General features: G+C 26.7%; 2 non-coding genes across 2 annotated transcripts; both read right to left on the bottom strand.

The window, feature by feature from the left end:
• Nucleotides 1–8,076: 8,076 nt before the first annotated feature.
• LOC145839651 (U4 spliceosomal RNA) lies at nt 8,077–8,220 on the bottom strand. The gene has a single exon (XR_014370092.1). It is a non-coding gene; the product is annotated as a U4 spliceosomal RNA (small nuclear RNA).
• Nucleotides 8,221–18,898: 10,678 nt separating this feature from the next.
• Nucleotides 18,899–19,042, bottom strand: LOC145839649 (U4 spliceosomal RNA). The gene has a single exon (XR_014370090.1). It is a non-coding gene; the product is annotated as a U4 spliceosomal RNA (small nuclear RNA).
• Between the last annotated feature and the right edge of the window lie 4,240 nt (nt 19,043–23,282).

The raw sequence follows: 23,282 nt of genomic DNA on the forward strand, positions 1-23,282 counted from the left end.
AGATCGAGTTGGTAAGGAAAGATTTTTTAAATAAGAATTTATTCACAGGCTAATGTTTTTTTTCTTAGCAAGCAGAATTCAGGTAATTTTTTGCTATTTTTGCTTTATATCAGGTTTTCGAAAAGAGGGCGATACCACTCTTTTTTAATAAACTTCAACAGTTTGATTAGTAGAATTGCATACGATTTTAAATTAGTTAGCTATAGTAGTTTTTGTTTTGATGAACATAAAAATGAGCCTAAAATTAAAGAATACAACAACTTTATTTAAAACGAGGCTTTTTTCTCACTTAGGCTGTTTTTATAGAACACTTCACTTCCAATGAATTATTAACTTATAACTAAGTACTATAAAATTAAAGTTACTCTACAACTAAAATTGAGTACTTTTGATTCTATTTGAAACGAACAGGATTTTTGTTAAGAGTAGTTTATTAAATAATTATTCGTAAAACAATATTTAATACTATTTGATGTACATCTTATTTTCGTTGCAGTGTATGATACTTTGTTAGTAGACATTATTCTCATAATTACATATTTAGTTTTAAATAAAGCTTAAGAAGTTTATCTTCTAATTCCTAACTTAAAGTAAACACTATTGCAAGTATTCACCGAAAATCCAGTTCATATCTGTGAAATAGCATTATGTACTTGACGGGCCAGATTCATTACAAAACGTCGTTGCTAGAAAATATCTTTTGTTGGACTCCATAATTTAGGAAAGCATAATTGAAAAAAGCGTAACGATATTAAAACAGCTAATGATGTTTACTTGGTTTAAAACTAAAAGTACGTTTGTAAATATTTCAATCTTTTTTTATGCAATTTTGGTTGACAAGTTGCTTTTAAGCTTAAAAATACGTCACGGTAATTTCAGCTTGGCGGGTTGGATCTGGCCTGCGGGATTGTAGTTTGCCGACCACTGCTCTAAACAAAGAGTTAACATTAAAAAATTGTGATGGTATTTAGTCTAAAAATTTTAATAGTTAAATTTTTTTTCGAATATTTTGAACTAGCAACCATAACAACCGATATTATGTCATTAAAAAAAAAAGAAAAAGTTTATTTCTATATTCCAACATAAAATTAAATTAACTTATATTTTACCTACATTGCGGAAGTACAAATTATAAATTATGATGAAGACATATGAAGAAGTATTCAATAAAGATTACAGCTGGTACGAGTAAGTGAATTGCATTTATTATTAGTATTTTTATATTTATCATAAAAGCTATCAAAGCTTGAAAGTTGAAGTCTTGTATATGTTTGTACCTTAGTTGTCAACAAAGTCAGTAAAAGAACCAAGACTAGATTTGTGACAAAACTTAAACTGTGCTCAAATAAACTTAGTAGAATAAGCATAAGTAATTTTATTTTAAAAAATACGATTAGACTTTTTTCCTAAAAACTAGTTTTGTATTAAACTTATGTAAAGTATATATTTAAAACTCATATTAAAAAATCAATATGAAAAAAAAATCTGAAGTTAGTAAAACTTAATATGTTTCAACAACCTTTGTTAACCTAATCAAGCAAAACTGTAACATATTGACTATTTCAACCACGACTAGCTTAAGTATTTAAAAACATAGTTATAAAAACATTTTAAAAAGTATATGTCTGATTCTTTATTACAATAAATAAAATTTCATTACAGTGACGTTATTGCCTGGGAAAAGAGTCAAATAACTGAAGAAAGTTCTGACTCAGACTACCATTCTGAGAACGGCAAAGTATCAGAACTCGAAGTTCTTAAAGAAACTCTAAATAAGCACAACATCGAATGGCCAGAAATTGTTGATGAAAGTGATTGTAGCGGTGCTAGTTCTTCTTGCTACTTGGCTCCAATAACCGAGTGTTGGGAAGAAAGCATTGAAAACGACCGAAGCAGTGTGGATGTAGGAAAGAGAAAAGTCAAGATCATTAAAGAAAGAGAATTTGAGGAGGCTGACAAGAGGCTAGAGAAAGCAAGCAAGCTACTAGATGATGGAAAAATTTCTTTATCACGATTCTTGCAGATGTTAGACCCAACTGGGGAGTGGTTTCCCAAAGACCCAAAGTTCAGTTTTGAGTTCGAGGAAGAAAATGCTGAAACCAACACTATCCAGTTAATAATGAAAGATTTTTACGGACCTGATTGGAGCAGCCCTTTTCAATTCGAGTTCAATGGAGACATTGAATATTAATATTTAATAAACTCAATAAAAGTTATAAACACAAATGTAACGCATTGTTTGTTTAACATAAAAAGTTGTCCATTATTAGATAAGTATTTTTATTCAAAATGGGAGCTTCTAATTTTTTTCGATGTTATAAGTTTTAAATTGTGAAAAAAAACGTATGTTTATGAAAGACTCTTTCTTGCAATGACAAACTATTATATTTGTAATAATAACAAACCATACACTATCCTTCTTTTATTACACTGACATATGTTTAATGACATTATGTTTAACGGATTAACACACTTCAACTGAGCTCTGTAAAAAATAAATACTGTAAGGAAAGGATAGAAGCTAAAGTAGGTGTATACATGCGTTCATTAAAATTAAAATAATTGCTATAGATTTTTAGAGGTTAATTGTTGATAATAGATAAAATACTTAATGTTAAATCCGACTGTTATAAAACTATATAACATTTGTAATTATTAAGTCTAAATTAAATAAAGTAAACTAAAATACACAATAAATTATCAAAATATAATATAAACTACTTACATGAAATGGAAGGAAGAACTAATTCAAATTATTTACTGGTTACTAATAATTACGTCACAATATATATGATAGTCCATAATACAGTAACCTCTCGCATATTTACGCACTCGTGAAGTTACGCACTCTTGTTTAGTTACGCATTTCAGAATTCTATAAAATTCCGAAACTAAAAATTTTAATTTTTTTTAATCTTGCACAAATTAGGTTTAATGTATATTTTTAAATTAAAATATGTTTTTAAATGCTAACACACTTCTCTATATCTTTAGACTTTGTAAATTTATGTTCCTTGAGTAATTGATAAACATTTAGTTATACCTAAGTATATCAGAAATTTTGTAAACAATAAAAGATTAAATCAAAATTCTGAAATAAACATGACTGTTTTTGATAATGAAAGTATAATGAAATAATGAGAGTTTAAAACACAAAGAAATAATACAGCAGTCTTGCATTATATATTAATAAACACCATTTTATAATTGTAAAGAAGTGCTTAGTAGTAAATTGAATTTGCTAAGTAGAATAGAATATAAATGTCACATATAAATAAGGATAAAAATAATTTCTACTTATTATTAAAATAGTAAAATTATTTCTACTCGTATTATTATTTTATAGAAATTCAAATCCTTTTTTTAATATATGTATAGTTTTATCTATTGTTTTCATATTTATAAATAAAGTAAACAAATTTTTAAAAGTGGGAAAGTGCCCAGTCTGCTTTTAATTAGAATAAATATTAAAAAACAGCCATTTTAGTGAGTATATTTGGTACCTCTCGTTTCTTTACGATCTCTCATATCTTTACGCACTTTTTCTGTGGAAATAATGTGCGTAAATAAGCGAGAGGTTACTGTAGTAGTTTATGTTAAGATTTGTTATTTAATTTTGTGTTTTAGTTTACCTTATTTAATTTAAACTTAATAATTACAAATATTATATAGCTTTATAACAGTCGGATTTAACATTAAGTATTTTATCTATTATTAACGATTAACCTCTAACAAGCTATAGCAAATATTTTTATTTTTAATGAACACATGTATACACCTACTTTAGCTTCTATTCTTTCCTTATAGTATTTAGTATTTTACAGAGCTCAGTTAAAGTGTGTTAATTCGTTAACACACAGAAACATATGTCAGTGTAATAAAAGAAGGATACTGTATAATTTGTTATTATTATATATTCCAATGAACTTGTTTCATTAGGATCTTTTGTTAACAAACACTTAAATTAATATTTTGAATAGTTATAATATTTTTATTAATATTTGGTTTGTATTCAACTTTACACTCGTTTTTTAAAGCAGAGGTCGGCAGCTTCTTATGAACAAAAGGCTAGTTTTCGTAAAACTAAAATGATCGTAGGCCACACAATTTAAAAAAATGTCTTCTAAGGGACACAGTAATTAAAATAATTGTAATAAGCTACAAAAAAAAAACTATTTTAACAGATAGTTTTAAAAACACTTAAGAGAAAAATTAAAGCATCTTTAAAATAGAACAAAATAAGTTTATGAAAATTTAGAATTGAATTATTTCAATTGAACAATTTCAATACTTTTATAAAACTGTTGGCTTTAACATATAAAAGAGGTTTTTTTATTTTAATGTGTATAAAAGTCGTATATGCATTTTGTTTCTTTTAGGTACTTCAAGAACAAAGTAAATATAGAAAAACTAAAACCATTTAACTAAAATAAAATGTAGGAACTAAAATCAAAACTATTAAAGTAGTCGAAACTAAAGTTTTTTTTTTAATTCTAGCTACCTTTTATTATGAAACAACTTTTTGGTTTAATAATTAAATAGTTTTTTATTCATTTAAAGTTAAACTATTTTTTTTCTGTGAATTGTTTATAAAATTAATATATGGTCCATATAATATTTAGGTTAATTATTTATTAACTGTTGTAATAATAAGATCTTAACACCTTAGTTCTTCGTTGCTTTACTTTGCTTTTATTTTGTTTGTTTTCACAATACAAGGAAGTAATGCTTTTTATCAATATAAATTACAACTACTAAAATATTTCAGGTATTAAGCTAGTTGATATTTAGTTTCATACAACAAAAACATGCTATAACAAACCATATTTTCTTTTTATTTTTAGTTGTGTATAATACAGAACAACACATCGATTTACAGAAACCATTATAAAAATCTTAAACTACTAACTTAACCTTTTACTCGATAATTAGTGAAAATTAATGTAGAAGAGAAATATATTTGTCATAAATTTATTAAACTGTAACTTGAATTTATATTTTTAATAACTCTTTTTGATACAAGAATTATTTGAAGTATAGTTTGATTATAAAAGCAAAAAAGAAACAGTACATAAAAAAGCAAAAAGATCAAGTAATTATTGATTAACATACTAAAAAAAGGTTTAAACATTTTAAAAAACTTATGAAGCACTAGTCTAAACAAGAAAAAAAACACAAAAAAGTTTAGTTTAAACTTTAATACAGTTTTAAGTTTTTTATTTTCCTTTCTTAGTGCTTTTTCTGAAGAAAAATTCTCTGAGCCGGCTTAAACATAAATCGCATGCTTTTTAGAGCTTCGCTTCTCTCCTCACTGAAAAAATACCAGCTCATATAGCTCATACCTTTATCACCTGCCTTGTCTCAGACTCCGTTAATATTCTGACATACGACGCAATACTTGCCAGAAACAAGCCACCAGTTCTACCCATTACCCACGTAATAAGTACAACCATGTACAGTATTATCGTTGTTGTCAGTTGAAAATTCTGCGTTGTTGTGTCACCTGAAATACCATGGTAAGATGGATACTGCATCACCTGATGAATAACGTGTAAGTTACAAACATAGTTGTAACAATTTTCGCATTTTTTGATTTTCTGTCTATTTCGTTACGGTATTAAGAACATTTTTGGTTTTGGATTCTTTGGTATTTCATTGATAGTGTTCCTTTTAGTTTTAAAATAATTTTGAATAATATATTTTCAATATTAGTTATTAACCTGCGATACCATGGTAAAATCATTGCTTAAAAAAAAGTTTTTAGTTTTCTGTTGAGCTACGGATGTAGAACTCTCTGGAAAAGAAGTTTATTAAAAATCAAATTTTATATATTGAAAGAAAATTTGAATTTATATCTTGCAACATCCATATACTTCATTTCTAATAGTAGTACTGACTTTTTATAGAAAACAATTATAAAATTAAAATACTAACTTAAACTCGGCGAACTTTATTGTATCATTTAAGTCGCTCGTTATAATTTTCAAGTCGAAACTTCCTGAACTGGTTATTTTGTGTATATTTTTAAGAGCTGCTTCTTTCAGTTTAGTTTATAAAGTTATTGTACACTAAAATATAAAAGTTTATCAGAACTCAGTTATGTTGGCAAGAAGAATTAGAAAAATTAATAAGTTATTTCTTTTTAATAAGCTAAAACCCAAACACCGCTGACTCATCCAAAATTCCCCTTCCAAACTACCAAAGCTTTCTTCGTAAGATCGCCAGGCCCTTACGAAATGAGTGCTGCCACCATGCCGATTTTGGAAGAACTACAAAATAATATTGACATTTAGCTATTTAGATGTGCATTTGTTTTTATTCTAAAATAAATCTCAAAAAAGTAATTGATTGAAGTTGTTCTAGTTATGAAAAGAAAACTAATCAGAATCAACACCGAACAAGAAAAAGTATTGAATGCGAAGGCAATGTTAAAATTTTTATCTGAGCTTTTTTCATTTTATTCTTGTTTTAGAACATATGTTGTCAAATATTATTTTTAATCTTTTTGTCTAACTCTTGAATTTTTGTTATCACAATCGATTTTTTTTTGTTTTGCATTACATTGATCAAAATTTATAAATTAAACAGCAAACAATAGACTTTAAAAAAAACTTCTTACCAATATAGTTGCTTTTAAAGCAAAAATGTTGTGTAATAACACAAGTAAAACTCATAAAATGATTTAATATAAGAAGTAATGTGTAGAAAAGCCAGCCTAATTGACAAAAGGTAAAATTTATAGCTAAGCTTTAATTAAAAAAATAAATTAAATACATGATACTCAGACAACAAACTCAGTATCACCGAGTACAACAAATAAATAATTGAAAGTTCAGCGTAGAATAATTCTACAGTTGATGGTTTGTCAGTCGAAAATTAAATTCAGTGATTAAGCTGACTTGCGCATTTAAACACTTTAATATTTTTGTTTTACTAACAGATAAACCTTTCCAATTAAAAAATATTTTTAACTAACTTAGAATTAAAAGATTTAAGTTTTAGATCTGTTAAAGAAAACTTTTGAAATAAGCTAACTAAATAATTAATATATTATAGATTTTATGTGGCCTAAAGTACAACTTTAGTAATTTTTTTGCAACTTTCATGTATAAGCAACTATTATATTTTTAGTTTTAAATTGAACTATACACAGCGTGTTTTTTTTTCAAGCAATATCCTTTTTATAAATTAAAATACATTCTTGACTCATGTTGTTTTAGCGAGTAATAGTTTAAAAATTATTTTCATATAACTATTTAAAATAAAACTAAATTAAAATTAATTTAATTAAGTTTGAACGAACACAACTTAAACTATCTTAAAAAATTTTAGATCTAAAATTTTTAGCTAATATTTTTTGATAAGTAAAAGTTTAACGTAAAATGTTTAAAGTTGTTGCGATGCAATTAGTAATCATAGTAAACCCTAACTACTATAAAAACAATTAAGCTTTTTTTTTCATTTTTGTCAAATCAATTGTATAAAATGTGGTTTAAAACTTTACTTTTTTCTTGTTTTTCATATTTTTTAAGTCTTTGTTTTTTGATTTTTTATCAAAACTATTATGGTAAGTATGTTTAACAAAATATTTCAAAAATATAACGTACTATACTATAACTAACAGTTATTACAGTTTAAAATGTCGGAACTTGAATTGTCAGAATTTTAATTTTTGTTCTCCTCTTCTTTTGGGAGAACACTTTAAGTACAGTTCTGAACAAAACATTACTTTAGACAAAGTTACTGCTTATAAATTTATAAAAAAAATTGCTTTCTATTGAAGAACCTTTTAAAAACCACTTTCTAACTTTTCACTGGTACATAACAGCAAGTTTTTCATCACAACAAAAACTTGTTTTTAGCTAATAACCATATTTTTATCGATGTATTGCATGGTTTTTTACATTAACAAACTTTCCACCACCCTAACAAAAACACTACGCGTTGCTCTTTGTTAATTACGTACATACCAAGTCAAAAGTGTCGGTTATAGCAATGGTATTAAAGTTAAGTTGATATTCGTTTGTTTCAGTGGATTCTGGTAACAATTGACAAGCAATGATAGTATATAAGAAGATGTCCAGTAGACACCTTGCAGAAATTACCTCAGAGTCTGGTCTCTCACAGACAAAGGGTGGGGTATTGGGTATAGTTTTCAACTAGCAATAAACGCACCTCGGATAAACCTCATTGGTAACGTAATCGCTGCTGCGCAAAGCTGTACATTTATTGTGATTTTAAAATATAAATCATCCATTAAAGCTACTGTATATTAGTCTAATTATGACGTCACAAAAGTCAGTTTTTAAATAATAATGTTAGGTTTAACCATTTATACTTCAAATCATAAATACACAAAACTCGAACTAAAACGAGAGAACCGATAGCAATAATGTTAAAGCATGCAATTTATATAATATATACCATTTTATAAAAAAACGAGCCCTACACTCGCCTCTTTCAAGAAGACTTCTTTTTTCTTTTTTTCTACAACTGTATTATTCATCTTTGTCTTTTTTATTGTTATTTATCAGGTTTTTATTAGTGTTTTATATTGACTATTTATATATTTGGCATACAGCTGTAACCTAGTTTTAAATTGTTCTTATTCATATACTTTTTTAGTTTAATATTTTCTCCAAAGTATCTCTTGATAATTTAAAACCTTTTTTCCCAATTTACGTTTTTACAGACTTACAGTATAGGGGTTTGAACCATATAAAAAAAAATTTCATTTTTTCATATAGTATTTCTTTTTTTTTGGTTTTACAATTTTTTGTGTAGTTATATCAATAAATGTTTCCGTTTAACTTTAAAGCATTTTAAATATTTTTCTGTTAAGCAAAAATAAGTTGATGCATACTTTATAGAGCTTTTCACACTTTTTGGGAAGCTAATAAAGTTTTTGTGTACAAAATGGTTTCTATTTTTCAAATGAGCTATAAATTGTTTGGTCTCAAAGATTTTAGGCACTGCTTTATTACGTTGTCTTTGATTTACAAATCAATAACATTTCTGCACCTGTGAAAGTACAATGGTAGCTTAAATGCTGAGCTGAAGTAGTTTCTGTATATTAGGTTGCTGCGTTTTAGGAACTACTGCGTTTGGTTTCCCAGTGTTGAGCCAGCTTTCGTTTTTTAATGATTGCTCAACTACCAAGTTGCAAATTCAACACATTTTTGACTTACTTCCTATAATTGTATATTTGAACATATTCTTTAATTAAAAAAACTAGTTAATTTATTTTTTGTGCATCAGATTGAAAAAAACATTGCCAACTAAACAAAAATCGTCCCCATGTATGCCATTTTTCGGAATGAACTTAAAAAGTCGATATCGACCTTATTGGGAAACCCTGGTATAAATAAAGTTCTGCAAAAAATGACACAGATCCTGCTTGCTAAGAAAAGCTTTGGACTTATATCTCAGTTGAAAAAAAGTACTTGTCTTAATCAATCAATCCACAAAAGGCTCTACTGTAAAAATTTCAATTAAATTGTAGAGTTTTTATATTGTTAACATACACATACTCTGTACAGCAATTCATATTTTATGGGCAGTAGGGTTCATCTGTTGCCCCGACCTTGGAATTTCGATAAGCAAAAAATTTTTGACGTTGGAAATCACATGAATAGAAAGCACATAATAAATTGGCTTCTTAGCTTTAAGCCTGTTGGAGCAGACTACTTTGGAAAATTTTGCTTTATATCGGTATACTTAAAAAGAGGAAAAAGACTACTTCACTAAAAATTTATTTTCTCCTAAGTTTTTTGAGATAGTTACCTAAAACGTTTAGGAAATGTTCTTTGCCATATTTAAAAATTCTGTATAAACAAAGTTCAAAAAAGTGAAAAATGACAAAAAAGATTCAGTTATTATTTTTATATTTTTTAATATTTTTTTTTTCCAAATTTTGTTTATACAGAATTTTCTTAATATGGCAAGGAGCATTTTTTAACCGTTTCGTCTAATTATTTCGAAAAACCTAGGAGGAAAAAATGAACTTTAAGTGAAATAAATATACCGGTATAAAGCAAAATTTTTAAAATTAATTTGCTCCAACAGGCTTAGAGCTAGAAAGCTAATTTATGTTTTGCTGTCCACTTATGTGATTTCCCAACGTGAAAAATTTTACTCAGCGATATTTTTTTTTTTCTTTTTTGAGGAGCAACAGATGCACCCTAATAGGCAGCAAAGCTCTGTCCGTCTAATAAAGTATTTGCGTACAAATTTAGTTGATTTTTTTGTATAGATAAAAATAATTAACTTTAAATTCAAATAAAGTTTATTACTTATTTTAATATTTTTCAGTATGTTAAGCTAAAGCAAATAAAGAAGATATGTTAGTAAGATTGTGTTTGTTTAAGTACACACATCTGTTGTAAATTTAACTGTAAGCCACATTCATAACAACTTTATCAACACAGCCAGGTAGTAAAAGCTGGCATTTTTTAATAGTTAAGTAGATGGACTGCAGTAGGCTCTGTCTACTAATCTCGCCCATTGCTTATAAAACGCTACTTAGTATTATTCTCCTAAATGAATTATATGTAAATCTAGCGGTTTTAAACGCTACAAAACTTTTATAACGCCTATGAGAGTAGGTAAATTTGAAAAAATATTATATCTTAAAGTTTTTATCTACAACTACTATGCATAAAGAACAAATAACAATGAAACAAATGCTTAGTTTAATATGTAATTGATCACTTTTCGGAAAAAAATCAATTGTTAATGATCCAATTTTAGATAAATCTATCAGAAAAGATTTGCACTGTTATTATTTCTCAATGCAGAAGAAGGAGTATATAAAAAGTTTTAATTCTAGCACTTCTATAATAAATAACTTTTTAGATTTAAACTGCTATGAAAGACGGTTAAAATGTGAAGAAGTGTAGCGGTTACAACCGCTAGTTTTACAAAAACTTCGTTTAGAGAACAATCACATCAAATATAGTCAGCTTTTTGTAAGTCAGAGCAAGGTTTAGTAGACAGGTTATTCTGCAGTCCATCTTTTTCATTATCTAAATTCTAAAGAAACATGAGATTTTATTTCCTGTCTGTGTTAATAAAGTTACTAGCAGTTTGAAATATAGTTATATTTACAACTTGTTTGTGTAGTTTCATTAACACAATTTTATTTGTGTCTTTAGCTTAAGCTTTAGATAAATATTAAAAACTAGTCTCCAAATAAATTTTTGTTTAATATTTTTATTTTCATTTTAAAGAAATTGATTTTATACGCATATACTTTATAGGACTGACAATGCTCGTAGACTTTGAATTTTTCTACAGAGTCTGTGAAGATTAAAATTTGAAAAACTATCTTCTAACTTCAAGTTTTTACAGGAGAAGATTTTGTAGATCGAATTGGTAAGGTAAATTTAAAAATTTTAAATGAGAAATTATTTACAGGCTAATGTTTTTTTCTTAGCAAGCAGAATTCAGGTAATTTTTTGCTATTTTTGCTTTATATCAGGTTTTCGAAAAGAGGGCGATACCACTCTTTTTTAATAAACTTCAACAGTTTGATTAGTAAAATTGCATACGATTTTAAGTTAGTTAGCAACAGTAGTTTTTATTTTGATGAACATAAAAATGAATCTAAAATTAAAGAATACAACAACTTTATTTAAAACGAGGCTTCTTTCTCACTTAGACTGTTTTTATAGAACACTTCACTTCCAATTAATTATTAACTTATAACTAAGTACTATAAAACAAAAGTTACTCTACAACTAAAATTGAGTACTTTTGATTCTATTTGAAACGAACAGGATTTTTGTTAAGAGTAGTTCATTAAATAATTATTTGTGAAACAATATTTAATACTATTTGATGTACATCTTATTTTCGTTGCAGTGTATGATACTTTGTTAATTGACATTATTCTCATAATTACTTATTTGTTATAAATAAAGCTTAAGAAGTTTATCTTCTAATTCCTAACTTAAAGAATACACGATTGCAAATATTCACCGAAAATCCAGTTCATAACTGTGAATTAGCATTATGAACTTGACGGGCCAGGTTCATTAGAAAACGTCGATTTTCGAGCATTTATGCTTTTGTAAAGAATATCTAATATCTTTTTTATCAATATATCTTTTTTATCAATATAGAATATATCTTTTTTTTTTAATAATTTAGAAAAGCATACTTAAAGAAAAACGTAATGATATTAAAGCAGCATATGCTGTTTACTTGGTTTTAAACTAAATGTATGTTTGTAAATATTTTAATCTATTTTTTTAGTTGATAAGTTGCTTTTAAGCTTAAAAATACGTCACGGTAATTTCAGCTTGGCGGGTTGGATCTAGCCTGCGGGATTGTAGTTTTCCGACCACTGCTCCAAAAAATGAGTAAATATTAAAAAATTGTTGCTGTTATTTATTTCTGATAATTGAAGTGTTGTAGTAGTGATAATTGAAGTAGTCTAAAAATTTTAATAGTTAAATTTTTTTTCGAATATTTTGAACTAGCAACCATAACAACCGATATTATGTCATTTAATAAAAAAGAAAAAGTTTATTTCTATATTCCAACATAAAACTAAATTAACTTATATTTTACCTGCATTGCGGAAGTACAAATTATAAATTATGATGAAGACATACGAAGAAGTATTCAATAAAGATTACAGCTGGTACGAGTAAGTGAATTTCATTTATTATTAGTATTTTTTTTATTTATCATAAAAGCTATCAAAGCTTGAAAGTTGAAGTCTTGTATATGTTTGTACCTTAGTTGTCAACAAAGTCAGTAAAAGAACCAAGACTAGATTTGTGACAAAACTTAAACTGTGCGCAAATAAACTTAGTAGAATAAGCATAAGTAATTTTATTTTAAAAATACGATTAGACTTTTTTCCTAAAAACTAGTTTTGTATTAAACTTATGTAAAGTATATATTTAAAACTCATATTAAAAAATCAATATGAAAAAAAAATCTGAAGTTAGTAAAACTTAATATTTTTCAACAACCTATGTTAACCTAATCAAGCAAAACTGTAACATATTGACTATTTCAACCACGACTAGTTTAAGTATTTAAAACATAGTTATAAGAAAATTTTGAAAAGTATATGTCTGATTCTTTATTACAATAAATAAAATTTCATTACAGTGACGTTATTGCCTGGGAAAAGAGTCAAATAACTGAAGAAAGTTCTGACTCAGACTACCATTCTGAGAACGGCAAAGTATCAGAACTCGAAGTTCTTAAAGAAACTCTAAATAAGCACAACATCGAATGGCCAGAAATTGTTGATGAAAGTGATTGTAGCGGTGCTAGTTCTTCTTGCTACTTGGCTCCAATAACCGAGTGTTGTGAAGAAAGCATTGAAAACGACCGAAGCAGTGTGGATGTAGGAGAGAGAAAAGTCAAGATCATGAAAGAGAGAGAAATTCAGGAGGCTGACAAGAGGCTAGAGAAAGCAAGCAAGCTACTAGATGATGGAAAAATTTCTCTATCACGATTCTTGCAGATGTTAGACCCAACTGGGGAGTGGTTTCCCAAAGACCCAAAGTTCAGTTTTGAGTTCGAGGAAGAAAATGCTGAAACCAACACTATCCAGTTGATAATGAAAGATTTTTACGGACCTGATTGGAGCAGCCCTTTTCAATTCGAGTTCAATGGAGACATTGAATATTAATATTTAATAAACTCAATACAAGTTATAAACACAAATGTAACGCATTGTTTGTTTAATATAAAAAGTTGTCCATTATTAGATAAGTATTTTTATTCAAAATGGGAGCTTCTAATTTTTTTCGATGTTATAAGTTTTAAATTGTGAAAAAAAACGTATGTTTATGAAAGACTCTTTCTTGCAATGACAAACTATTATATTTGTAATAATAACAAACCATACACTATCCTTCTTTTATTACACTGACATATGTTTAATGACATTATGTTTAACGGATTAACACACTTCAACTGAGCTCTGTAAAAAATAAATACTGTAAGGAAAGAATAGAAGCTAAAGTAGGTGTATACATGCGTTCATTAAAATTAAAATAATTGCTATATATCTTTAGAGGTTAATTGTTGATAATAGATAAAATACTTAATGTTAAATCCGACTGTTATAAAACTATATAACATTTGTAATTATTAAGTCTAAATTAAATAAAGTAAACTAAAATACACAATAAATTATCAAAATATAATATAAACTACTTACATGAAATGGAAGGAAGAACTAATTCAAATTATTTACTGGTTACTAATAATTACGTCATAATATATATGATAGTCCATAATACAGTAACCTCTCGCATCTTTACGCACTCGTGACGTTACGCACTCTTGTTTAGTTACGCATTTCAGAATTCTATAAAATTCTGAAACTAAAAATTTTAATTTTTTTTAATCTTGCACAAATTAGGTTTAATGTATATTTTTAAATTAAAATATGTTTTTAAATGCTAACACACTTCTCTATATCTTTAGACTTTGTGAATTTATGTTCCTTGAGTAATTGATAAACATTTAGTTATACCTAAGTATATCAGAAATTTTGTAAACAATAAGAGATTAAATCAAAATTCTGAAATAAACATGACTGTTTTTGATAATGAAAGTATAATGAAATAATTAGAGTTTAAAACACAAAGAAATAATACAGCAGTCTTGCATTATATATTAATAAACACCATTTTATAATTGTAAAGAAATGCTTAGTAATAAATTGAATTTGCTAAGTAGAATAGAATATAAAAGTCACATATAAATTAGGATAAAAATAATTTCTACTTATTATTAAAATAGTAAAATTATTTCTACTCGTATTATTATTTTATAGAAATTCAAAACCTTTTTTTAATATATGTATAGTTTTATCTGTTGTTTTCATATTTATAAATAAAGTAAACAAATTTTTAAAAGTGGGAAAGTGCCCAGTCTGCTTTTAACTAGAATCAATATTAAAAAACAGCCATTTTAGTGAGTATATTTGATACCTCTCGTTTCTTTACGATCTCTCATATCTTTACGCACTTTTTCTGTGGACACAATGTGCGTAAATAAGCGAGAGGTTACTGTAGTAGTTTATGTTAAGATTTGTTATTTAATTTTGTGTTTTAGTTTACTTTATTTAATTTAAACTTAATAATTACAAACATTATATAGCTTTATAACAGTCGGATTTAACATTAAGTATTTTATCTATTATTAACGATTAACCTCTAACAAGCTATAGCAATTTTTATTATTTTAATGAACACATGTATACACCTACTTTAGCTTCTATTCTTTCCTTATAGTATTTAGTATTTTACAAAGCTCAGTTGAAGTGTGTTAATTCGTTAACACACAGAAACATATGTCAGTGTAATAAAAGAAGGATACAGTATAATTTGTTATTATTATATATTCCGATGAACTTGTTTCATTAGGATCTTTTGTTAACAAACACTTAAATTAATATTTTGAATAGTTATTATATTTTTATTAATATTTGGTTTGTATTCAACTTTACACTCGTTTTTTAAAGCAGAGGTCGGCAGCTTCTTATGAATAAAAGGCTAGTTTTCGTAAAACTAAAATGATCGTAGGCCACACAATTTAGAAAAATGTCTTCCAAGGGACACAGTAATTAAAATAACTGGATAAGCTACAAAAAAAAACCATTTTAACAGATAGTTTAAAAAACACTTAAGAGAAAAACTAAAGCATCTTTAAAATAGAACAAAATAAGTTTATGAAAATTTAGAATTGAATTATTTCAATTGAACATTTTCAATACCTTTATAAAACTGATGGCTTTAACATATAAAAGAGGTTTTTTTATTTTAATGTGTATAAAAGTCGTGTATGCATTTTGTTTCTTTTAGGTACTTCAAGAACAAAGTAAATATAGAAAAACTGAAACCATTTAACTAAAATAAAATGTAGGAACTAAAATCAAAACTATTAAAGTAGTCGAAACTAAAGTTTTTTTTTTAATTCTAGCTACCTTTTATTATGAAACAACTTTTTGGTTGTGGTACCAAACTTATACCTTATTGTGTTTAATAATTAAATAGTTTTTTATTCATTTAAAGTTAAACTAATTTTTTTCTGTGAATTGTTTATAAAATTAATATATGGTCCATATAATATTTAGGTTAATTATTTATTAACTGTTGTAATAATAAGATCTTAACACCTTAGTTCTTCGTTGCTTTACTTTGCTTTTATTTTGTTTGTTTTCACAATACAAGGAAGTAATGCTTTTTATCAATATAAATTACAACTACTAAAATATTTCAGGTATTAAGCTAGTTGATATTTAGTTTCATACAACAAAAACATGCTATAATAAACCATATTTTCTTTTTATTTTTAGTTGTGTATAATACAGAACAACACATCGATTTACACAAACCATTATAAAAATCTTAAAATACTAACTTAACCTTTTACTCGATAATTAGTGAAAATTAATGTAGAAGAGAAATATATTTGTCATAAATTTATTAAACTGTAACTTGAATTTATATTTTTAATAACTCTTTTTGATACAAGAATTATTTGAAATATAGTTTGATTATAAAAGCAAAAAAGAAACAGTACATAAAAAAGCAAAAAGATCAAGTAATTATTGATTAACATACTAAAAAAAGGTTTAAACATTTTTAAAAATTTATGAAGCACTAGTCTAAACAAGAAAAAAACACAAAAAAGTTTAGTTTAAACTTTAATACAGTTTTAAGTTTTTTATTTTCCTTTCTTAGTGCTTTTTGTGAAGAAAAATTTAGTGAGCCGGCTTAAACATAAATCGCATGTTTTTCAGAGCTTAGCTTCTCTCCTCACTGAAAAAATACCAGCTCATACCTTTATCACCTGCCTTGTCTCAGACTCCGTTAATATTCTGACATACGACGCAATACTTGCCAGAAACAAGCCACCAGTTCTACCCAATACCCACGTACCGAGCACAACCATGTCCAGTGTTATAGATATTGACAGATAAAAATTCTGCGTTGTTGTGTCACCTGAAATACCATGGTAAGATGGATACTGCATCACCTGATGAATAACGTGTAAGTTACAAACATAGTTGTAACAATTTTCGCATTTTTTGATTTTATGTTTATTTCGTTACGGTATTATGATCATTTCTGGTTTTGGATGCTTTGGTCTTTCGTTAATAGTGTTCTTTTAGTTTTAAAATAATTTTGAATTATATATTTTCAATATTAATTATTAACCTGCAATACCATGGTAAGATCCTTGCTTGGAAGAAAGTGTGTAGTTTTCTGTTGAGCTACAGCTGTAGAACTCTCTGGAAAGAAGTTTATTAAAAATCAAATTTTATTATATTGAAAGAAAGTTTTAAATTTATACTTTGCAACATCCATATACTTAATTTCTAATAGTAGTACTAACAATTTTTAGAAAACAATTGTAAAATTAAAGTACTAACTTATATTCGGCAAACTTTATTGTAATATTTAAGTCGCTCGTTATAATTTTCAAGTCGAAACTTCCTAAACTGGTTATTTTGTGCATATTTTTAAGACCTGTTATTGTACACTAAGATATAAAAGTTTATTAGAACTCAGTTTTGTTGGCAACATGAATTAAAAAAATTAGTAAGTTATTTCTTTTTGATAAGCTAAAACCCAAACACCGCTGACTCATCCAAAATTCCCCTTTCAAACTACCAAATCCTTCTTCGTAAGATCGCCAGGCCCTTACGAAATGAGTGCTGCCATCATGCCGATTTTGGAAGACCTGCAAAATAATATTGACATTCAGCTGTTTAAATGTACATTGGTTTTTATTTTTAAATAAATCTGAAAAAAGTACTTAAACTCACAATTCATCCAGTTGTGTTGCCACTCATCTCGCAACCAACTTGTATTTTCCTAAAATTGCAGTTTCGTAAATTTCGCTTTCCGAGCTCGACATGCAGTATTTGATTTCCTGGCAATTTCCTGCCTTATCTGGATAAATAAAATATTAAAAGTATATTCTATCATTAAAGTTAAAATTGAAATAAGTTCAAACTTTTTACTAAGCACTTTGTTTTGTAGATCTTCAAACATTTTTATTCCCTCGGTTATTTTATTGATTTGTTTCAGTATTTCTTCTTTCAGTTGATTAATTTTTTCGCTTTTATTTGTTAATTCAATACCCAATTCTACCAATTTTTCATCTTTTTCGATAACTAGTTTTTGTAGCCGCTGTATATAGGCAGATCAGTAAAAAAAATACAACTAAAAAGTAGCATTAGCATAAAAATACCATTCTTATACCTGTAGTGATTGAAATTGCTACAGTTATGAAAATAAAACCAATCAGAATCAACAACGAACAAGAAAAAATATTGAATGCCAAGGCAATGTTAAGAGTATTTTTATGAGCTTATTTTCATTTTGTTCTTGTTTTAGAATATCTGTTGTAAAATATTACTTTTTATTTTTATTTTTGTCTTACACTTGCATTTTTGTTATCACAATTGCTTTTTTTTTTTGTTTTTATACCATTGATTAAGATTTGTAAGTTAAAAAGAAAACAACACAAACTTCTTGTGAATGTTGTTTACAAAAACTTTGAAAAAAACTTCTTACCAGTATAGTTGCTTTCGAAGCAAAAATTTTGTGTAATAAAACAAGTAAAATTCATAAAATTATCTAATATAAGAGATAATTGTGTAAAAAAAGCCAGCCTAATTGACAAAAAGTAATATTTATTGTTAAGCTTTAATTAAAACAATAAATTAAATACATAATACTCAGACAACAAACTCAGTACCACCGAGTACAACAAAAAAAATAATTAAAAGTTCAGCATAACATTGATGGTTTACCAGTCCACGAAAAAAATTGATTTGTTCTAAAGGATTCTGGAATTAATTGTCAAACCTTATTGACAAACGTCTAGCAATGATGATATATAAATGAAGATGTCCGGTAGACACCTTGCAGAAATTACCTCAGTGTCTGGTCTCTCACAGACAAAGGGTGGGGTATTGGGTATAGTTTTCAACTAGCAATAAACGCACCTCGGATAAACCTCATTGGTTACGTTATTGCCGCTGCGCAAAGCTGTACATTTATTGTGATTTTGAAATATGAATCATCCAATGAAGCTACTGTATATTAGTCTAATTATGACGTCACAAAAGAAGACAATACACAAAACTAGAGCTAAAACGAGAGAATCGATAGCAATAATATTAAAGCATGCAATTTAAATAATATATACCAGTATATAAAAAAACGAGCCCTACACTCGCCTCGTATATTAGTAAGATTGTGTTTGTTTAAGTACACGCACCTGTTTTAAATTTAACTGTAAGCCACATTCATAATAACTTTATCAACACAGTCAGGTAATAAAAGCTTGCATCTTTTTAAAAATTAAGTAGATGGACTGCAGTAGGTTCTGTCTACTTATCTCGCCCATTGCTTACAAAACGCTACATAGCAGTGGCGTAGCGTGGTGTTTTGGTCAGGGGGTGCGCAATTTTTTTTACAAAATATCCCCTAAGTTAAAACTTTTGTAGTTAGCTATAAAAATATCTTTTTATAAGTAATATAATTGAAATAAATTCATTAAGTAAAATAAGTTCGAAGTAGCTGTTTTAAAAAATACTTGTATATTACAAAACTAAACAAATGAAAAAAAGTATAAACTTCATTAGATTTACTTGTACTTGCACAAATGTAAACTTACTAAATAAAAATTGTTTTTACTACTTACAGTAAACTTTATACCTTTAAATATGTATGTATTCAATAAAACGAAAGTATCTGTTTTGTTTAAGAAATAAAAATCAAACTCTTTAATATACAATGCAACAGTGATAACAACACCTCATTGCACATAATTTAAATAAAGTTACACAGAAGTTAAAATAGACCAATTTAATAAATTTTATTACAATTTATTACAACCTTGTAAAATAGTTAAAAGTATACTTTTTATATCTAATTCATCTGATTGTATTTTTTTTAAATAAAAATCACAAACAAAGTTTATTTCTCATAGGCCGACACGCTTTTTCTGTATGTTTACAAAAATAAAGATCAGAAAACTAGCAGTAGTCTTGGAATTTATTGTAGCATAAAAAAAAACTTGTAAAACTGTTTAATTTTCCCTTAAGCGTGACGTATTTTGTAAACTTTTTGTAGAAAAATCTGTCATAAGGTTATACTAGAACGGTGCACTAATTAGTTGCGTACTTTTTGGATCTAAATTCTTATGAAGTTATTGAAGTTATAAAAATTTTCCTTATGGAGTTTTTCATCAACATCGGTATATTAGGTAATTTCCAAAACTTGTCACTAATTGATACTCAAAAGTTCGTTTAACTTTTCGAATAATAGATAAAAATAGTTGAAAAAAGGCAAATTAAGCAGAAAAATTAGACAATAAACGATAAAGGTTATACATTCTTTTTTTTTACTTCTTTTCTTTTTTTGGGTGGCACGCATGCGCCAGTGTCCCTTGTCACGCTACGCCCCTGCTACATAGTATCATTCTCCTAAATGAATTATATGTTGCGGTTTTAAACGCTACAAAACTTCACTTTTACAATGTCTATGATAGTTAGTGAAAAAATGTTATATCTTAAAACTTTTTATTTACAACTACTATGCTTAAAGAACAATAACATTGAAACAAATGTTAAGTGTAGTATGTAATTGTTCACTATTCGGAAAAAATCAAGTGTTTATAATACAATTCTAGATAAATATATCAGAAATTTGTTGTTCTTAATGCAGAAGAGGTGTAAACAAAAAGTTTCTATATTAGCAGTTATATAATAAATATTTTTTTTTAATTTAAACTGTTATGATAGACGGTGAAAATGTGAAGTACTGTAGCGTTTACAACTGCTAAGTTTACAGAAACTTTATTTACAGAACAATCATATCAAGTCTAGTCAGCTTTTTGTAAACGTAAGCGATGTTTGGTAGAAGGTTGTTCTGCGATCCATCTTTTTCATTATCTAAAGAAACACATGATTTTATTACACAACTGTGAAAATAAAATTACTAGCAATTCGGATTATAGTTAAATTTACAACTTGTTTGTGTAGTTTCATAAACACAATTTTATTTGTTTGAGTCTTTAGCTTAAGCTTTAGATAAATATTAAAAACTAATCACCAAATAAATAATAAATTTAGATTTTAGTTAATTTTCTTTTACATTTAAAAGCAATTGGTTTTATACGTATATACTTCATTAGACTGACAACTTTTCGCTGCTCATAAAATATGAATTGGTCTACATATTATGTGAAGATTAAAATTTAAAAAAACTATCTTCTAAGTTCAAGTTTTTACAGGAAAACATTTTGTAGATGGAATGTGTAAGAAAAGGATATTTTTCAAATAATGAATTATAAACTGGCTAATATTTTTTTCATAGGAAGCCGAATTTAGGTCATTTTTTGCAATATTTGCTTAAATATCAGGGTTTTCAAAAGAGGGCATTATGACCCTTATGTGATTTTGATAAAAAATTCAACAATCCAGTTAGTAAAATTGCAAAAGTGGGGACGAATTAGAGTTAGTTGGCAACATTAGTTTATGTTTTTATGAACATAAACTTAAATTTCACAATGTTTTATCCAAATTAAACAGTACAACACCTATACTTAAAAGAAGGCTTTTTTTTCACTTAAACAATTTTTTTAGAACATCTCTCTTCAAATGAGTAATCAACTTATAACTAAGTTTTATAAATCATAAAATTTACTCTACCTCTAATTTTGAGTACTTTTAATTCATTTTAAAACGAACTGGATTTTTTTTGTAGTAGCTCCTTAAATAGTTATTTTTAAAACACTATTAAGCGGTGTTTGATGTGAATCTTAACTTCATTGCAGTATATGATTTTTGTTAATGGACATTATTCTCATAACTGCTTTTCATAATAGAGCTTAAGAACTTTTATCAAAATTTAAAACGTTAAATACCTAACTCAAAGTATACACAATTGCAAGTACACACTGAAAACCCAGTTTAACTGTGAAATAGCATTTTGTAAACCTACCAGATTCATTATAAAATGTATTTTTCGGGCATTAATTTTTAAAAATATTACTTTTTGGCCTCCTAAGTTTAGAAAAGCAGACTTTAAAAATATTTTAACAATATTATTATAGTCTCTACTGTTTACCTTGTTTTAAACTTAAAGTACGTTTGTAAATATTTATGAACAAAAGTTTTTTTTTTCTTTCTAGCTGATAAGTTGCTTTTAATTTTGGAAATACATCGCCGAAATTTCAGCTTGGCGGGTTGTATCTGGCTTGTGGGTTATTTTACCGACCACCGGCTATTTTACCGACGTTTATATATACCGACCACTGCTCTAAACAAAGAGTAGATAATAAAATCTATTGCTATTATTATTGCTAAATCAAACAATGGTATTTATTTTAATAATAATAACATTTAAAGTTTTTTTAACTTTGTATATAACTTTTTGAAGTAACAACCATAACAACCAAGGTTATGTCATTTTATAAAAGAACAACATTTATTTTTACATTCCAATATAAAATACACTAAACTATATTTTACTTTCATTGCAGAAGTACAAATTATAAATTATGATGAAGAAGTATTCAATAAAGATTACAGTTGGTAAGAGTAAGAGGATTGTTTATATGTTTATTTATCGTAAAAGATCACAAAACTTGAAAGCTAAAGTATCGTATACTTTTGTAGCTTAAAGTCAACAAAGTCAATAAAAGAACCAAAGACTAAAAATGTTACAAAACTTAAAGTTTACGCAAATAAACTTAGGTTTAAAAATGTAGTTAAGCATAAGTAACTTTATTTTATGAATTAGGTTAGACTTATTTCCTAAAAGTTATTTTTGTATCAAACTTATGGTAAGTATCTATTGAAAGTTCATATAAAATAGTCTTGATGGAAAAAAAAATACTTGTAAGTTGGTAAAACATAGTATTTTTCAACAATTTTTGTTAACCTAATCATGCAATACTGTACGTATTAACGGTTTAATTAACACACTGGTTTAAGTCTTTAGAACAGCAGTTCTTAATCTGGGGTAAATTTACCCCTGGGGGCAAATTCTTTTGCTTTGTAGAGTAAATTTACTTTATTGCAAGTTATTTTAATTGTAGATAGTTATTGTTTATTAACTATCTTTTTAATTTTTAAATTAGTATTTTACTGTATTTTATTAAATTAAATAAAAAACTTTAATTTTACAATTTTTTATGTTTAACAAGCTTAAAATTCAGAAAGTCTAGTTTTTGTTCCTCAAAATTGATCATTAAATTGTATATTGGAGGTAAAAAAAGGT

The sequence above is a fragment of the Thalia democratica genome, chromosome 6 (genome assembly GCF_965202585.1).
Source record: "Thalia democratica chromosome 6, ktThaDemo2.hap1.1, whole genome shotgun sequence".
In the NCBI taxonomy this organism is placed as follows: domain Eukaryota; kingdom Metazoa; phylum Chordata; class Thaliacea; order Salpida; family Salpidae; genus Thalia; species Thalia democratica.